This window comes from Crocuta crocuta, unplaced genomic scaffold (assembly GCF_008692635.1).
Source record: "Crocuta crocuta isolate KB4526 unplaced genomic scaffold, BGI_CrCroc_1.0 scaffold334, whole genome shotgun sequence".
NCBI classification, from domain to species: Eukaryota; Metazoa; Chordata; class Mammalia; order Carnivora; family Hyaenidae; genus Crocuta; species Crocuta crocuta.
This window is the reverse complement of record NW_027533260.1, coordinates 1,276,040-1,292,197: the sequence shown is the minus strand read 5'-3', so window position 1 is coordinate 1,292,197 and position 16,158 is coordinate 1,276,040. Positions and strand designations below refer to the sequence as shown.

Sequence of the window (16,158 nt, the reverse complement as noted above, 5' to 3'; positions counted from 1 at the left end):
GCTGGTGCTTTCATCGTTGCACTTGCGGTGATTTGACCCCCGGTGGCCGCAGGGAGGCTTGCGGGCGGGCGGTGACACGCTGGGTGAGACGACAGAAAGATGGAGCGGTGGGCAACCTCTGACCCTTTGGGAACCCGGGGATCCCATTACCCTTCACCAGACCCTGGGGCCACAGCCCAGCCTCTGCCTCTCAGCACACACAGTGGCTCTAGCTGCAGAGTCAGACCCACTGTTTTCTTCCCCTCCCTAACCCAGGAATCCAGAACCCCCTCCGTTACCTCCCACAAGGTCCAACAGTGCAAACCCTCCAGTCCCATTCCCTCAGGTCCCCAATCCTAGCGTCTGGCCTCCCAGCCATCCTGGCCTGGGACGCAGGAGTCTTTTATTTTATTTTATTTTATTTTATTTTATTTTATTTTATTTTTAATGTTTTATTTNGACAGCGTGAGCAGGGGAGGGGCAGAGAGAGAGGGAGACACAGAATCTGAAGCAGGCTCCAGGCTCTGAGCTGTCAGCACAGAGCCCGATGCGGGGCTCGAACCCACGAACCGTGAGATCATGACCTGAGCAGAAGTCGGACGCTTAACCAACTGAGCCACCCAGGCGCCCCCACAGGAGTCTTTTATACCGTAATGGCAGTGGGCTGCAGATAGCACCCTTTTGGGGAAATGAGGGAAGCGCCAGGGTTAAAGTGTCCGGGTTCATATTATCTTCCTGATACACTATTTTCTTTTACTAGGAATAGTTTTTTTTAATTAAAAATTTTTTATGTCTTTATTTTCAGAGACAGACAGAGAGCAAGTCGGGGAGGGGCAGAGAGAGGGAGGGAGACAGAATCTGAAGCAGGCTCCAGGCTCTGAGCTGTCAGCACGGGGCTCGAACCCACCAAATATGAGATCATGACCTGAGCCAAAGTTGGACGCTTGACCAACTGAGCCACCCAGGCGCCCCCAAATTTTAATGATTACTTACTTATTTATTATTTTTTATTTAAAATGTTTAACCTTTATTTTTGAGAGCATGAGCAGAGGAGGGGCAGAGAGAGAGGGAGACACAGAATCGGAAGCAGGCTCCAGGCTCTGAGCTGTCAGCACAGAGCCTGACATAGGGCTCGAACCCACGCACTGTAAATTCATGACCTGAGCTGAAGTCGGATGCTTAACCAACTGAGCCACCCAGCTGTCCCCCAACTGTGCGTGTTAAAATGATACATCCTGGGGCGCCTGGGTGGCTCAGTTGGTTAAGTGCCTGACTTCTGCTCAGGACATGATCTCAAGGTTTGTGGGTTTGAGCCCCACATCAAACTCTCTGCTGCCAGCACGGAGCCGGCTTAGGATCCTCTGACCCCTCTCTCTCTGTTCCTCCCCTGCTAGTTCTCTCTCTTGCTCAAAATGAACGAATAAGCTTTTAAAAAATAAATAAAAAATAAAATAATACATCCTGATCAAGTAGAGCTTGAACTCCCGAACCAAACTGTGAGATCATGACCTGAGCTGAAATCAAGGGTCTGATGTGTAACCAACCGACTGAGCCACCCAGGTCACCTTCCACCCTCTGACCTCATCCATCTGACCGTGGTGGGCAAACATCAGGACGTTGTCAGAAACGGTATTCAACGGAGCGTTGGCCTTCATAATTTTCCAATTTGTGCGCACACACACGCACACACACCCCACACATACACACATTCAGTTATCTCCAACATGAGAAGGACAGAACTCAGGCACCAGACCCAAGCCATCCTGTATGTGGTCATCATGTTCGTATCTGCTAGAAAGATGGGGATTCACTTGAGGACTTTTAGCCCAAGTTCTACAAACTCTCCTTCGCACCCTATTCTTCATCCTCCAGGCAGTTAGTGGGGAGGGAGGGGCTGTGTGACATTGACATCAAAGACCCGGAACACAGGAGGACAGCAAGTCAGACTGTGAGGGGAAGAAAGGGAGAAGGAGAAAGAGCTGGAGCGAGTCATTGACTTCGGAGAGACAGAGCTGGGCACTGACTCAGTTCAGCTCCGCAGCAAGACGTAGAGCGGGGAGGAGGAGAGATGGACTCAGGAACTGAGAAAGACAGTTTAGGTGTTTTGTTTGTTTGTATGTTTGTTTTCTGTTTTGTTTTGCCTCATTGCATAGGCTAAGACTTCCAGTATAATGTGGAGTAAGAGTAGAAAGAAAAGACACCCTTTCCTTGTTTCCACTCATACGGGGAAAGCAGCTAGTTTTTCACTATTAACCAACGTGATCTGTGAGATATTTGTTCCTTCTCGAGTTGAAGGAGTCCACATCTCCAGGTTTATGCTGCAGACACACTGTTTTGTACCACAACCGAGGAAATCCGCAATCTTATCAGAGGGCTGTCAGTAAATCTTCTCAGTCATAGCTCAGGAGAGAGATATTATCTTTATTAATCTGAGCTATAAAGAGATAGGCCCAGGAGACATATTTATTGTTTGGACAGCAAATAAATCTTTGTGAGAGTGGGGGGCATTATCTTTATTAGCTAGGACAATAAACAGATTTTTCTGGAGAGATGTTTTTATCACTTGGACAGTAAAGAAACTGTTCTGAGGGAAATAACCATTTAAGATTGCTTCCTAGACAAACATCTTATCTAAGCAAACTATGTTAATGCCATTGCTCAGAAGACAGGCAGAAGCATTGAGGGTCCATAGAGAATTCTACCCCAACACTGTTCACAGCACACCCTCTCCATCTTTTTCTCCAGGACACCCTCGTCCATTCTTCTACGTGTCTTATTTACCACATCCATGTTTCCCCAGGCTGACCAGACAGAATGTGGTCATTTGACCTGTATGTGCAAACCCTGCCTAATATATATGTCTGTGTGTATGGCTGTGATCTTGAATATATCTTGGACAGTGAAGCCATCTCACACACACNATATGTCTGTGTGTATGGCTGTGATCTTGAATATATCTTGGACAGTGAAGCCATCTCACACACACACACACACACACACACACACACACACACACACACCCCTATAGCAAATGAGGTCAAAGGAGGTGGGGAGAAATTCTGGAAAAATAAGCAGCAGAAAGAATATTGCTTTAAAGCACCCAGGGGCTTCTGGAGAAGTTTCAGGAAAAGCATATGTGAATAATGTGTAGGTAGAGTAGGGCACAGGGAAGTGGTAACAGTAGAGCAAAGGGCTCTTGTCTTTAGGGATTTTCCACTCACTTTCCCAGAGACCCAGGAAGGTGACAAGTTCCTGGAAGGTGAGGAGTATGAGCTCCACTCCCAGCTCTGGCAAGTGACCCTCAGTGTGTGGACATTCAACCTCATCTCCCCACACGATGTGCTACATGGGACCCACTGACCAAGGCTGTGACAATGCAGGGCTTATGGTTCTGATGAGTTATGAGTGGGTAGGTCAGAATAACAGGATCCTGGATCTGGGGATGGAGAGGTCTGGGGGTTGGCCCCTGGATGTTGTGGGAGGTAGTCTGGGGACCTGGACTCCAAGGTTGGGGAAAAGTGTAGGACATTTCCCGACTCCCATACTATGTGGAAGGATGTACTTGAGCTTGGGGGTTGGACCCCAGTGTGTGGTTGCCTTGGGACTCCAAGGAGTCTGAGACGCAGGGCTTGGCCCCTGGCTCTAGGATGTTACCAGTGGGTAATTGAAACTCCAGCATCCCACAGGGTTGAGAGAGCCCAGGTTGCTCACACTTTGGTCTTTTTGTCTACCCTGCACTCAACTTGTGCCCAGCCCCTGTCTACACAACTCCATGTGGGTGCTCCTGGTGAGCACAGTCTGCATAAGCATGATACCCAAGAGATACTGTGGGGTGTTTCAGCAAGTGCTGTGAGACACAAGGTTGCCACCAAGATGTCATGTTGCTGCAACTGGCCCCACCTGTGCCACCTCTCCCACCACTTGCACTGCCCACGGTACTGACCATGCTTGCCCCCTTGTGGGAAGGGCCCATGTGGCATCTGGCTGAATCCTGGTGTCTGACAAGGAGCCCAGGATCACAGGGGGCCATTGTGGAAAGGTGTATGAGAGACGCTGGATGTGACTTGTCCAAGAATCCTAGACTCCAACGCTTCATTCTGGAAGGGCCATTGGCCAGAGTTGGGTTGAAATGAGCTGAGTAGGGGTTGTATGGGGTTGGGCTGGATTGAGTTACGTTGGGTCAGGTGAGATTTTGGTTAGGGTTGTGGATGAGGGTTAGGATGTGGATGGGCTGCTGGATCCAGAAGTTCCTCTCTCCACAAGGTGACTTGGGAGAACCCCTGATTTGCGTGTGGGGGATCAGGCCTTTGGATGACTATATTCCTCTACTCTAGTCCTGATGGTCTTAAAATGGGTTTATCTCTACTCATCTTTTTTGTTGTTGTTGATTCCAGTATATTTAACGTACAGTGTTATAAGAGATTCAGATGTTCAGTGTCTACTTATTTTTTTAAGATTTTTAAAGTTTATTTCGAGAGAGAGAGAGAGAGAGAGAGAGATTGAATCCTTCTGTGCTGTCAGTGTGGAACCAGATGTGGGGCTCGAACTCATGAGTTGTGAGTGACCTGAGCCAAAACCAATAGTTGGTTGCTTAACTGACTGAGCCACCCAGGTGCCCCTAATTTATTTTTTAAGGGAGAGATTTTATTATTTTTTAAAAAAGTAACGCTACCCCAATGTGGCCTCAAAACTCACCTGCCTCACCTACTCTGAGATCAAGAATCCCATGCTCTACTGACTGATCCAGCAAGGCACCCCTCAGTGCCCACTTTTTAAACATTTTTTATTCATTATCCTGACACTTTCTCTGGTTACTTAACTAGAAAGGAGGAAGACTTTTCTATCAAGTTTTTAACATGNTCCCCCCTTCTTCTCCCCCATGGTCCTCCATTAAGTTCCTCCTAATCCTCCTATACATGCAAACATACGGTGTTTGTCCTTCTCTGCCACAAGTTTTTAACACGTATCTTAAGACTAGACCCACGATGAGTTAGTTTGGTTTTCCTGAACAGCCTTGGTAATCAAAATGGTAGAAAACTAGAAAACCTTCCTATTTCTCCTCTGAGACCCTCCAAAGATGAAACTTGAGATGCATAAATCTAGCTCCTGAGACCTACATAGTCTATTGCAGGGGGTGTTGGATTTTGCATGAGAATACTCTTGATTTGGGTAGCAAAGTGAATCAGGATCCCTAAGCCTTTAAGTACTTTACCGCCTTTTCCCTACTTGCCCTGAGACCACTCCTAAGAGAATCCCAAGTCCCTCCATTACCTCAGTCCATGACTTCCATTGTCTTCAGAAACAAAAGGCTGTCCTCACCCCATCCCAAGATGACTGCCATCACTGCTCTCCTCCCAAGTGCAGTCCACCTTGACCCCAGCCCTGACCTTGGGACTCCTACTGCATCTTAGAATACCAGCAGCTCAAAGGAGACACTCCCAGACTTGACTTTCTCTCTATTATGCAGTGACCTGGGATTGTCCAATTCTTTCAGCCCTCAGACAAGCGGACTGTTTCCAGCCTCAATCCTGGAACCCTGCTCCCAAACACCCTAAACCCATACAAGATGCTCTTCTCAACCCACCAAACTATCACCTAAGTCAGTGATCTTCTACCTCCAAAGCCTCTCTCCCTCTGGGCACCTTATCCTGAGTTTCTGGAAACTCTTAATACCCCAGACCCCACAGCCTCCTATCCCCCATGTGTGAGACCTCAAATCACCCAACCCTTAGACCACACACTGCCCCAGATGCTGCCTTCTTGTTTCCTGACTGATTCCTGTGGTTGGCTCTGGTCTCAGCATAGCCTCCCCACCCAGGACATGCCACCAACCCACAATACCAGGGATGGTTCTAGAATTCCAGACCCTTCCCAACAACTCTCATACATTTTCCCAGAACCCTTTCTACTCCTCTGCCCTTATGACCTGAGCTGAAATCGAGTGGGACACTCAACCTACTGAGCCACCCAGGGGCCCATGAGATTCTTGATCAGAAGAAATGCTGTGTGCGATACCATGACCGTGGATAAGGCTTTATGTAAGTTCATTGATGGTTCCTTTGGCAGAGTCAGTGTATGTAGAGAGCTCCCTAACCAGAGTAAATGACTCTTCCGGTAGGAAGAAAACACTTGCCCTTTTATGATGAGAGGACTACCAACAAGAGACTGGGTAGTTGCCCTTAAAATGGTGCCTTATTGGAGATTCAGTGTTGGTTTTTGCTGCTGGCAGATTTGACCCTCAACAGTGGCTGAGTGATGCAACCTTTGGATCTCTTGGTTCATACAGCCCAAGTGACAGTGCAGCTTGTGTGGCTGACTGGACTTTTTGCTGAGCCTTCATTTGTTCTGAGGTCCACTACCAACTAACGGCTTTTCTGTTCACCCATTAAATGGACCAGAGTAGCAATCCTAGATAAAGAATATATTACCATGGGGGGGGGGGCGCCGGGGTGGCTCAGTCAGTTGAGCATCCAGCTCTTGATTTTGGCTCAGGTCATGATCTCATGGCTCATGGGATGAAGCCTCTCTTCAGGCTCTGTGGTGACAGTGTGGAGCCTTCTTGAGATTCTCTCTTCCTCTCTCTCTGCCCCTCCCCACTATGAGTGACCAAGTTACGTTGCAAAATGAAATTCCAGCCATCCAAGTGACTGCTGCTAAAGCAAAGGCATGCTTGGGAAGGAAGAACATCCTGAGGTCAGAGAGGTGACATATAGGAAGACCCTAATTAAAGGGAGGATAACGTGGAGAGGGTCCAAATAGAGATGTGGTCTGAGCTAGGGCTCAGGCCATGGAGAAAATCCAGGGAGCAAGTGTGATTTCAAGGTTGTGAGGCACCTTGGGTCTGCCCTGATACCTCAGGGAACAGTTTACTCTCCCCAGAGGGAGAACCTACGATGAAGAGCTCTTTGTGGGATGGGGAGGGACATGAGATGTGAAAGGAATTTTCTCAAGCAGCAGGTGGTATGAATTTGTATCTGGAGGGGGATCCATCTGGGAGAAGCATCCAGCTTCTCCACAGCTTACGACTCTCCTCCAGAATTCAGCTCAGTCCTGGTCGGTCCTGCACCATGTCTCTGCATGCAACAGGCTCCTTACCCACCTCAGCACCATCTGGCCAGGTGCTACCTCAGTGTCTAGCTGTTTGTCAAGAACTCTGAACAGTCTATGATTTTACTGACTTGCAAACAAATGTTAGCTGGCCAGTTTCATGAGTACTGGCAGAACACACCAGATCCTGGGTCAGAGGCAGGATTTTACTATTCATGGCACAGCGGGTAGCATGAGTTTTCTATTCACATCAGTTTGCCTTGCCCTCCAAGTCCCATGGGGGTGATCAGAGGAGCATAGGTGGATTCTGCACGCACATTGGTTTGTGCCATAGCCAAGGACTGGGGCTTAGGAATTCTTTTTATTTATTTTTTATTTTGAGATAGACCAGAGACAGAGTGAGTGAGAGAAGGGTGGAGAGAGGGAAACAGAATCCCAAGCAGGTTCTGCACTGTTAGTGTGAGCCTGACACAGGGCTCAAACTCATGAAACCATGAGATCATGATCTGAGCTGAAACCAAGAGTCAGAAGCTTAACCAACTGAGCCACCCAGGCACCCCTGGGGCTTAGGAATCCTTCTTCTTAAGGATAAGGGGTCTGTTGGCAAACCTGTCTAAAATTTGTCCCTGATGGAGATATTATCTTTATAATTGTGGGCCGCATGCAAAAATGCTTGGAAGAACATACTATGTTTAATGTCCTTGGCCATAAACAGATATTATCTTGGTTATTACGGACAGTAAACAAACCTTCTCTGAGGGAGATACTATCTTGAAAGGCTTCATGATAGAAAAACAAACTCGATAGACTATCGAGAGTATAAAATGTATTTACTCCTTTGCTCTGAAGACACGTGACATGCCATTGGAGAACTTCTCCCAACATGAGCCAGTTCTTACCTTCTACCTTTCCCTGGAAGACAACATTGCTCTGTTTTCCTCATGCTCTTCATCCCAGCACATCTGCTGCCCTGTGCTCACCAGAGTTCTGGGCCCAGATCCCAACAGCAGGGGAATGAGTGTGGTCACTGCATCTGTACGTATGATCTGTATCAAATCCTGCCCTAGTGTTGGCATCTGTGTGTGTGTGTGTGTGTGTGTGTGTGTGTGTGATTTTGACCTTGAGGGGATAGATCTATGTATCCCCTTGTAAAGGTTCATAGTCCTTGACCTTGAAAACTACCTGTTTGGTACTTGTGCATAGTGCAGCTCTCGCTCTCTCTCTCCTTCTCTCTCTCTCTCTCTGTGTTTGTGTGTATCTGTATGTGCAAGACTGTACCTGTCTCCTACTCACTTGCACTTGTGAAGCTTGTCATCATATGTGAAACCCAATGAGAGACCTTGAATATCAAGCATCTGACTTGAAGACTGGTGTAAATATGGATAAATATGTCTTGTCCTGGCTGCCTGTGCCTCTTGCTATGTCTCTTACATCTTCAATGCCTGGCCCTGTGTCCAGGTGTGCCCTGGAGTCAGATCCACTAGGGCCACATCTGAATGCTTCGTCTCTGGGTTTGTGCCTGCTACTTTGAAACACCACTAAGTGGCTTGTGGATTAATCAAATTTTGACCTTGACTATCTAATTGACCTTGACTCCAGGTGTGCCCTGGAGTCGGATCCACTAGGGCCACATCTGAATGCTTCGTCTCTGGGTTTGTGCCTGCTACTTTGAAACACCACTAAGTGGCTTGTGGATTAATCAAATTTTGACCTTGACTATCTAATTGGGGTCTGCATATATGTTTGACTTTGACCATATTTGCGTCCACAACTTGAGTATCCACATATATGTCTCATATATATCATGTATCCTTGATTAAAATAACTAATATTTATTAAACAGTAGCTATGTTCTAAGCATTATCTCTCTCTCTCTCTCTCTCTCACACACACACACACACACACACACACACACACACACACACACACCTATTTACCCTTACAACAATCCTCCTTTAACAGATGAGGAAATGGAAACACACATAGGTCAAATTCTGTATATATTACCATTTTACAGATGCATGTTTATGGACATGTCTTGAGGGACCTGAGTGCATATGGATGTCTCTCCCCCGTGTATCCTTATCAGGACCCCAGCTTGTATGTCTAGACCCTGTGTTCAAGTGTGGCCATGTCTGACATTGGATGTCCAGACCTCCACTGGAGACTGTGAATTTAGGTCTGAGTTTGTGTGTAGGCACATGCACTCATGTCTTAACTACCTACATCCATATGCACATATGGACACCTGCTGTGATTCTGGCATCACATATACATGTCAAGTGAATTTCAGCTTCAAGTGCTGTCCTTATCAGTACCTAAGTCTGAATGTCTGATTCACACGTGTGCACATTGCTGATATAGTATGACCACATTCATAACCTTGTATGACATAGAGCTTAGTCATGTCATGTGGCCCCATGAGTCATGTGTACTGCCTGGCACTGCCCATGACTGCCCCCTTGTGGATAAGGCCTGCATGGGTCTGACTTAGGCCCTTTTGGGATAAGGACCCCAGAAACCCTGGAAGTCAGGCGTAGCAAGGTGCTTGAGAAGGGTCACAAGGCTGCTATCCAAAAACCAGGACTCCACTTTGTTGGGAGAAGGATTAGAGGCCTGATCTTATGGGTCCACTCTAAAGTCACTTACCTCCCCAGTGGGTCTCCCTGACGCATTGCATTGTGCCAAGGGCAGTGCTATCTTGGCCACATCTTGTAACAAGGACTACCCAGGGCCCTTGATGGACACCATGTTGTGTGCAGACATGGAGCCTGGGGGCACAGACTCTTGTGAGGTCAGAGCCTAGAGGGGATCATGGGTGGAGGAGGGGTGTGGGCAGCCTTAGGAGTGGGATGGGGTTGGACTGGGTTTCCCTTGCCCCAGAGAAAATGCTTTGGGTAGGGTTGGGGATGCAGTAGGAAAGGCAATTAGAATGGAGGTGGAGTTGTGGTTATGGTTTGTATTGGGAACAGGGTTGGGTTGGGTTGAACAGACTTTGGGCTGGATGTTGTGAGGGCTGGTTTTAGATGGCGTTGTTAGGGTTTGGAATGGTTTTGGTTTGATTTCAATGGGAAAGGTGTGGGGGTTGAATTGGGGATGGTAGGGGATGTATTTGGGGATGTAGAAGGCCTGGAAGTAAGATTGTGTTGGATGTGAGGATGACGTGGGTTTGGTTTGATTTTGAATGGAGAAGATGTGGGGGCTGTGTTTGGTTAGGCTAAGTTGGGTGGGTTCGTTTGCCTTGGATTGGACCTATGTGGGGTTGAGGCTGGTTGGGTTGGGTTGCACTGGGATTGGGTTGAGGTTGTGTATGGGGATTAGGATGGGGACAGGTGTAGGCATTTGAGGCTTTGTAATGGGCATCACGATTCTCCAAAGCTGTTGATTCTGTCTTTCTGGGCCTCCTCCTTACTGCCTCTGTCCCCAAGACCAAGGAAACAGAGCCATAAGCCCTGGCCTCAGACCCTGGAATATATCCGGCATGGTTAAGGACCTATGAACAACAGGTCCTTGCTCTGTCATCCCTTCCATAGGCCTGGGGGTGGGGGTCTGGGGCTGTCCATACCCAGAAGGAGAGGCAGGCCTTGGCCAGCTTCTGGGTGCCGGCAGAGTAGGGGCGGGGCCCTGGGGGTGAAGGCATTTAAAGGCTCCCCAAGGTTGCTCCCCAGCTACTAGCTCACTGCCTGCCACCTCCTGGACACCCTGCCACCATGTGGTTCTTGGCCCTGTACCTGGCAATGTCCCTGGGGCCGACCGGTGAGTATAGTGGATCTGGGAGAGGGAGAGGGGCCCTGACTCTCAGGGTGCCTTCCTCCACCCCCTGCCCTTATAAGGCCTTCCCTCTCACCAGGCAGTTCCCTCAGTCCAGCCCCAATAGGGTGCCAGGTGCCTCCTACCTCTCCACTCTCACCCCACAACCTTCCTTAGCTCTCCACGCTGCTGCATTTCTCACAGTCCTTACTGCCACACTGGGTTCCTCTTCCTCCCAGTGACCCTCTGACAGTTACCAGACAGGTACAGCCTGCGGCCATCTCTGTCTCTCTCTTTGGAGTTCCCCAGCTCTTCCGAGAAATGCCCCCTCTTCACTGGATCATGGGATCCTGATCTTCCCCTCCTACCTCCTAGCTCTCCAGGGTCCAGTGCTGTGGCTCCTGAGCCCCCAGGTGACCTTTCCTATCCAGCCGTCAGCTCTCTGCCCCGTCCCCTAAATACTGAAAACTTCTCAGAACGTGAAAGTCCCACCCAGGCATAGAACTATCTAAGCCTGAGGTACCCAATTCTTTCCTTCGAGTCAGTGACCCTCTCCTTTGGGGTCCTTAACACTGGTTTCTAGAACCTTTCCTCTTCTCTGAGCCAACACCTCCACCAAGGCCGCCTGTCCCCTAGTCCAAGACCTCCAAATCGCCCCCAAACACCTGGTCTCCACATCACAAGTTGCTCCAGACGCTGCCTTATCTCCTACCTGATCCCTGGGATGGGCTCTATCTCAGCAGAAATTCTCCCCACCCGGGATGGGCCATCAACACAATGAAGGGACTGCTGGAGAATTCCAGACCCTTTCCACACATCTTGCCATGCTCCTCTAGGACCAAGGTCCCTTCAACCTCAGAGCACTGCTCAGTCCCAGCTCCAGGCCCCCCTCTCACCTGCCCTGACCTAGTGCCCGTCCACAGGCACTGAGTCCCAGGCCCAAACCCAGGAGACGGAATCCAATGGCTGTGAGAAGAGTTTCCAACCCCGGCATACGCTTGTGTACAATTTCACCCATTCCAAGTGCGGGGGCGTCCTGGTGCACCCACAGTGGGTGCTCACAGCTGCTCACTGCTATCAGTGGTGAGTATGCGCACTGGGGAGGGGGGTCTGTGCTCCCATAGGAATGAAAACCAGTCACTGCTGCCGGATTGGCCTCAGGGGAGGTTGGGGGGCTCAGGGAGAGAAAGACATTGCTGGTCTGTCATGGAGAGCAGCAGGGACAACCCCAGGGAAGTCTTCCACTGGTCCCTGTGTCTCTGTCTCTTCTTGTCACTTTGTTCCTGTGTGTCCCTCTCCTGTCTCCCTGTGTCTCTCTGTAAGTGGCTTCATTGTGTGTCTGTGTGACTAAGATTCTTCTCTGTCTCCCTCTGTCTTTGGCCTCTGGGTCGCTGTGTCTCTCCATGTCTCTGTCCATCTCTGAGTCCCTCTGCATCCCTGTCAATGTATGTCTCCCCCTCCCCCTTTCTGCCTCCTGGTGTCTGCTTCACTCCCTCTCCCCCATTGCTGCTGAGCACCCCCCATGGGACTGACGGGGATCCCCAGAGAAAAGGAAGGGACTGTCCTGACATGCCTCTGAGGGAGGGGGTCTCACATGCGCAGCCCCTCCTTCCAGGACAGTGATCCACTCCAGGGGGACACAGGAAGAGGCTGGCTTCAGCTGGAGCCTAGTGGGAGCCCTAGAGGAAGGAGGAAGGGGGGGGGAGAAGGAAGCGGAGGAGGAGGAGGAGGCGGGAGGAGGGAGAGAAAGGAGAGGGAGGAGGAGAGAGGGAAGGAGGAGGATGCTGACCCTGGGCTCAGGGCCACCCCACCTTCTGCANTGTTCCTCACTCCTTCCTTTGGTTCTTTGTCTTTCTGTCACTTCACCCGCTGCTCCTTCTCCATCCCCGTCTGTCTGTCCCTTCCCTCCTGCTTCTTCCCCAGGACCCTTTTCCAGCGTTGCTGCCTTTTCTCTTCCTCTCCCGTCTCCTTTGTGCTCCTTCCGGCTCACTGTTCTCCCCTCCGCCTCATTCCCTCTTCTGTTTCAAGCTCTCTCTTTTTCTTTTCCTTTTGAAAAATTTAAAAGTGTTTATTCATTTTTGAGAGACAGAGCATGAGCAGGGGAGGGGCGGAGAGAGAGGGAGACACAGAATCTGAGAAACAGGCTCCAGGATCTGAGCTGTCAGCACAGAGTCCAACACGGGGCTCAACCCCATGAACCACAAGATCATGACCTGAGCCAAAGTCAGACGCTTAACCGACTGAGCCCCCCAGGCGCCCCTTAGGCTCTCTCTTTCGATGCTTCTCTTTGTCTCTGGATCCGCCTTTCTTGCTGTTCCAATCGTTTGTTTTCTCAAGGTCTCTATTTCTCCACGACTCTAAGTCTTTCCTGCGCGCGGCCTCTCTCCAAGTTTACTCTTTGCTTCTCTCTCTCTCCAGGACCCTCCCTGATGCTCCCTGGCCCCATCTCCCTTTCCCCTTCCTCTCTCCTCATCCCCTGGAACCCCCTCTCTCCCCAGCCATTACCAGATCTGGGTGGGTCTCCACAACCTGTTTGAGCATGAAGACCCAGCCCAATTATTCCAGGGAGCTACAAACTTCCCCCACCCTGGATTCAACCTGAGCATCCAGGAGGGTTACACCTGCGTCCCTAGAGGGGACTACAAACATGACATCATGCTGCTCCGCCTGGAATATCCCATTCGGAAAACAGACACTGTGCAGATCCTCAACCTGCCTACACAGGAGCCCAAGCTGCGGAGCACCTGCTATAGCTTTGGCTGGGGCCGCATCCAACCTCGTAAGCGTACTCCAGGGCCAGACTGTGCCGCCTGGAGACCAGGTACTTGGGTGTAAGGAAGAGGGGGCTGGGGGGACCCAGATTCCAGGGGCTGAGGGACAAGAGGCTGAGGAGCGGCCAAGATTCTGGCCACAGCCCTTTTTTCCCTGCTCCTAGTCACAACAGATGGTGAGGTACAGTGTGTGCACCTCAAACTCCTGTCCAATGATGAATGTGCCAAGGCCCACTCCCAGGAGGTGACAGATCACATGTTGTGCGCTGGGCCCTGGGAGAGCAAAAACGACAAATGTCTGGTGAGCCAGCCTGTATCCTTGGGGCTATGCATGGCTTGGGGCGGGGCGGGGTGGGGGAAATAAATTCAGAGCTGGGGTGGGAGGGTTCACCAGCATCTGTCGCCCCCCCAGCTGTAGCTCCGCCCCCCGGGGGGCCTCAGCGCCCGCCTATCCCACTCCCCCATCCAGCACTACCCGCACCTCAGTCCCCCACACCACCCCTTCCTCCGCGCAGCACGTATTTACTGAGCATCTATCACGCGCCCAGCACCAACCTAGCCCCTGGGAAGCCAGCAATGACCAGACAGAGCACAGCGCCCCTCACGGAGCCCCACTGTGCGAGGGGACACAGACAGAAGCAGTGAACATGACCCAGAAGTGATAGTGCATGTCAGGAGGTGGCCGTGCGACGGGGCAGGAGACACTGTGGAGCTGGGGGAGACAGCAGGGGTGACGGGGGAGGAGAAGGCGTGGGGAGGGGACATAGAGCCAACACCTGCGGCAGGTGAGGGTGAGCCACGCGGAGCGTGGGGGAAGAGCAGGCGCAGAGGCCCCGAGGGATGCGGGCCTGGTGTGTGTGAGGGTGTCAGCGAGGCCAGTGTGGATGGAGCCCAGTGGGGGGGGGGGGGCGCCAGAGGGAAGGAAGGGGCCCATCCTGTGGGGCCTCACCTGGGAGCACGGGGAGGGCGCCCCTGTTCCTCTGAGGGGCCCGGGGGCCACGGGCGATGCTGAGCAGAAGCAGGGCAGGGCCTGACTTGGGTGTTCACGGGTCCCTCAGGCATCTGTGTGGGTCAGACCACAGGGGTGAGGAGAGGCGGCTGAGGAGGGGGCTGGGCAGGGTGGAGACGGGGAGGGAGAAGGGGTCCGCTTCTGACAGCTCTACAGAGAGCCCCAGGGTTTGCTGAGCGAGTATGAGTGAGGAGAGGGGCAGACAGGACTCGGGATGACCTGAGCTTTGGCCCTAGTCTCTCAGCTGAGCAGCCCCAAGGACACATCTACACTCACGATGTCCCCCCCCATGCCCCCCCCACAACATGCAGGTGGGAGCCCAGCCTTTCACCTCCTCAAGCCCCACGTGAGCCCAGCACTTTCCACCAAGCCTACTGCCTTCTCCACCCCTGGGTCTGTAAGTCCCCCAGTCTCCGGGCCACGCCCCCAACTTCTCCTCCCCCAACCCATCCCTCCCCAAGCCTGGCCGCTCCTGCTACCTGTCTCACCCACTGTCGCTTTGTGTCCATTGCCTAGTTCAACCTATGCTTGTCCTTCTTGCAGCTGGACCCTCATCCCAGCGTTGTCTACACGCCTCTGTCCCTCATTCCCCCTCCATTCCATCCTGTCCTGCCCCAGGGGGTCATTCTCATCTCAGAACTGAATCTGTTCCTCCCTGCTCACCTCCTTCCATGGTCCCCCAGTGCCCTGTGGAGTGGTATCCTGTCCAAGAAAGCTGTTTGGGAGAGGTGACATCAGAGATGAGTCCTGAAGGTCCCACCCCCCTTCCCCACTGACCTGTTGTCTGGGACCGTTCTCCCGGACCCTGCCCCCTGCGCAGAAACTCGACCCTGAAGTCCCACCCCTGTTGGCCAGGACTTAAGCCGCTGTCTCCTCTCTTGGAATCCCGCCGGCCCTCTGGCAGTGGACCCTGGAGAGAACTGTGACTTTTCCTGGAGCTGGGGAGTCACTGCGCTCTGTGAACCCAGGTCTTGGAGGGGGAGCTCTGCAGACTGACCCCGTGACCTTGCTGAGCTTTCTTTTCCTCTCCTCCTTGTGCCGCAGGGTGACTCGGGGAGCCCACTGATCTGTGATGGTATGCTTCAAGGAATCATGTCCTGGGGCCACATCCCATGTCGCCACTCCAGTATGCCTGCCGTCTACACCAAACTGACTCCCTACCTGCAGTGGATCCAGGAGACCATAGCGGCCAACACTTGAATCCTCTTGCCATTCCGCTCCCCTTATGCAAACTAAATACATACAAAATTCTGGCATCATCTAGCCTTTCTAGATGTGTTGCGCTTGGAAGCTAACCCCCCCCCCCCAGCCTGTGTCCTGCAGTGGAAGGGGAAGACCAGTGGTTTTCAAATGAGGGCAAGCCCCACCCACCACAACCTCCAGGGGACATAAGGAATGTCTGGAGACATCAGGTTCTGCAGAGACACAGGGTGGCCATGTCCTTTGTGGGAGGGATGGGTGTCCACCCTTCCAGGGTGGACAGTGACATGTGCTAACATTTCCCATGAGGCCCTGAGCAGGGTAGGAAGTACAAAGCAGACAAAGGACACCAAGGATGGAGTTTAAAAACTCAGCCATGAGTGAAAAAGGTGAACACACGAT

The 16,158-nt window shown here is 51.5% G+C and overlaps 1 pseudogene across 1 annotated transcript in view; it reads left to right on the top strand.

Annotated features, from left to right (window-relative positions):
* LOC144217527 (glandular kallikrein-like) overlaps nt 1-15,820 on the top strand; it is an 18,284-nt pseudogene extending 2,464 nt beyond the window's left edge. Inside the window, exons 2-5 of the transcript XR_013330918.1 lie at nt 11,700-11,859; nt 13,275-13,555; nt 13,712-13,848; nt 15,601-15,820. The product of XR_013330918.1 is annotated as a glandular kallikrein-like (transcript). The remainder of the gene's footprint in view (nt 1-11,699; nt 11,860-13,274; nt 13,556-13,711; nt 13,849-15,600) is intronic.
* The last annotated feature ends 338 nt before the right edge of the window (nt 15,821-16,158 follow it).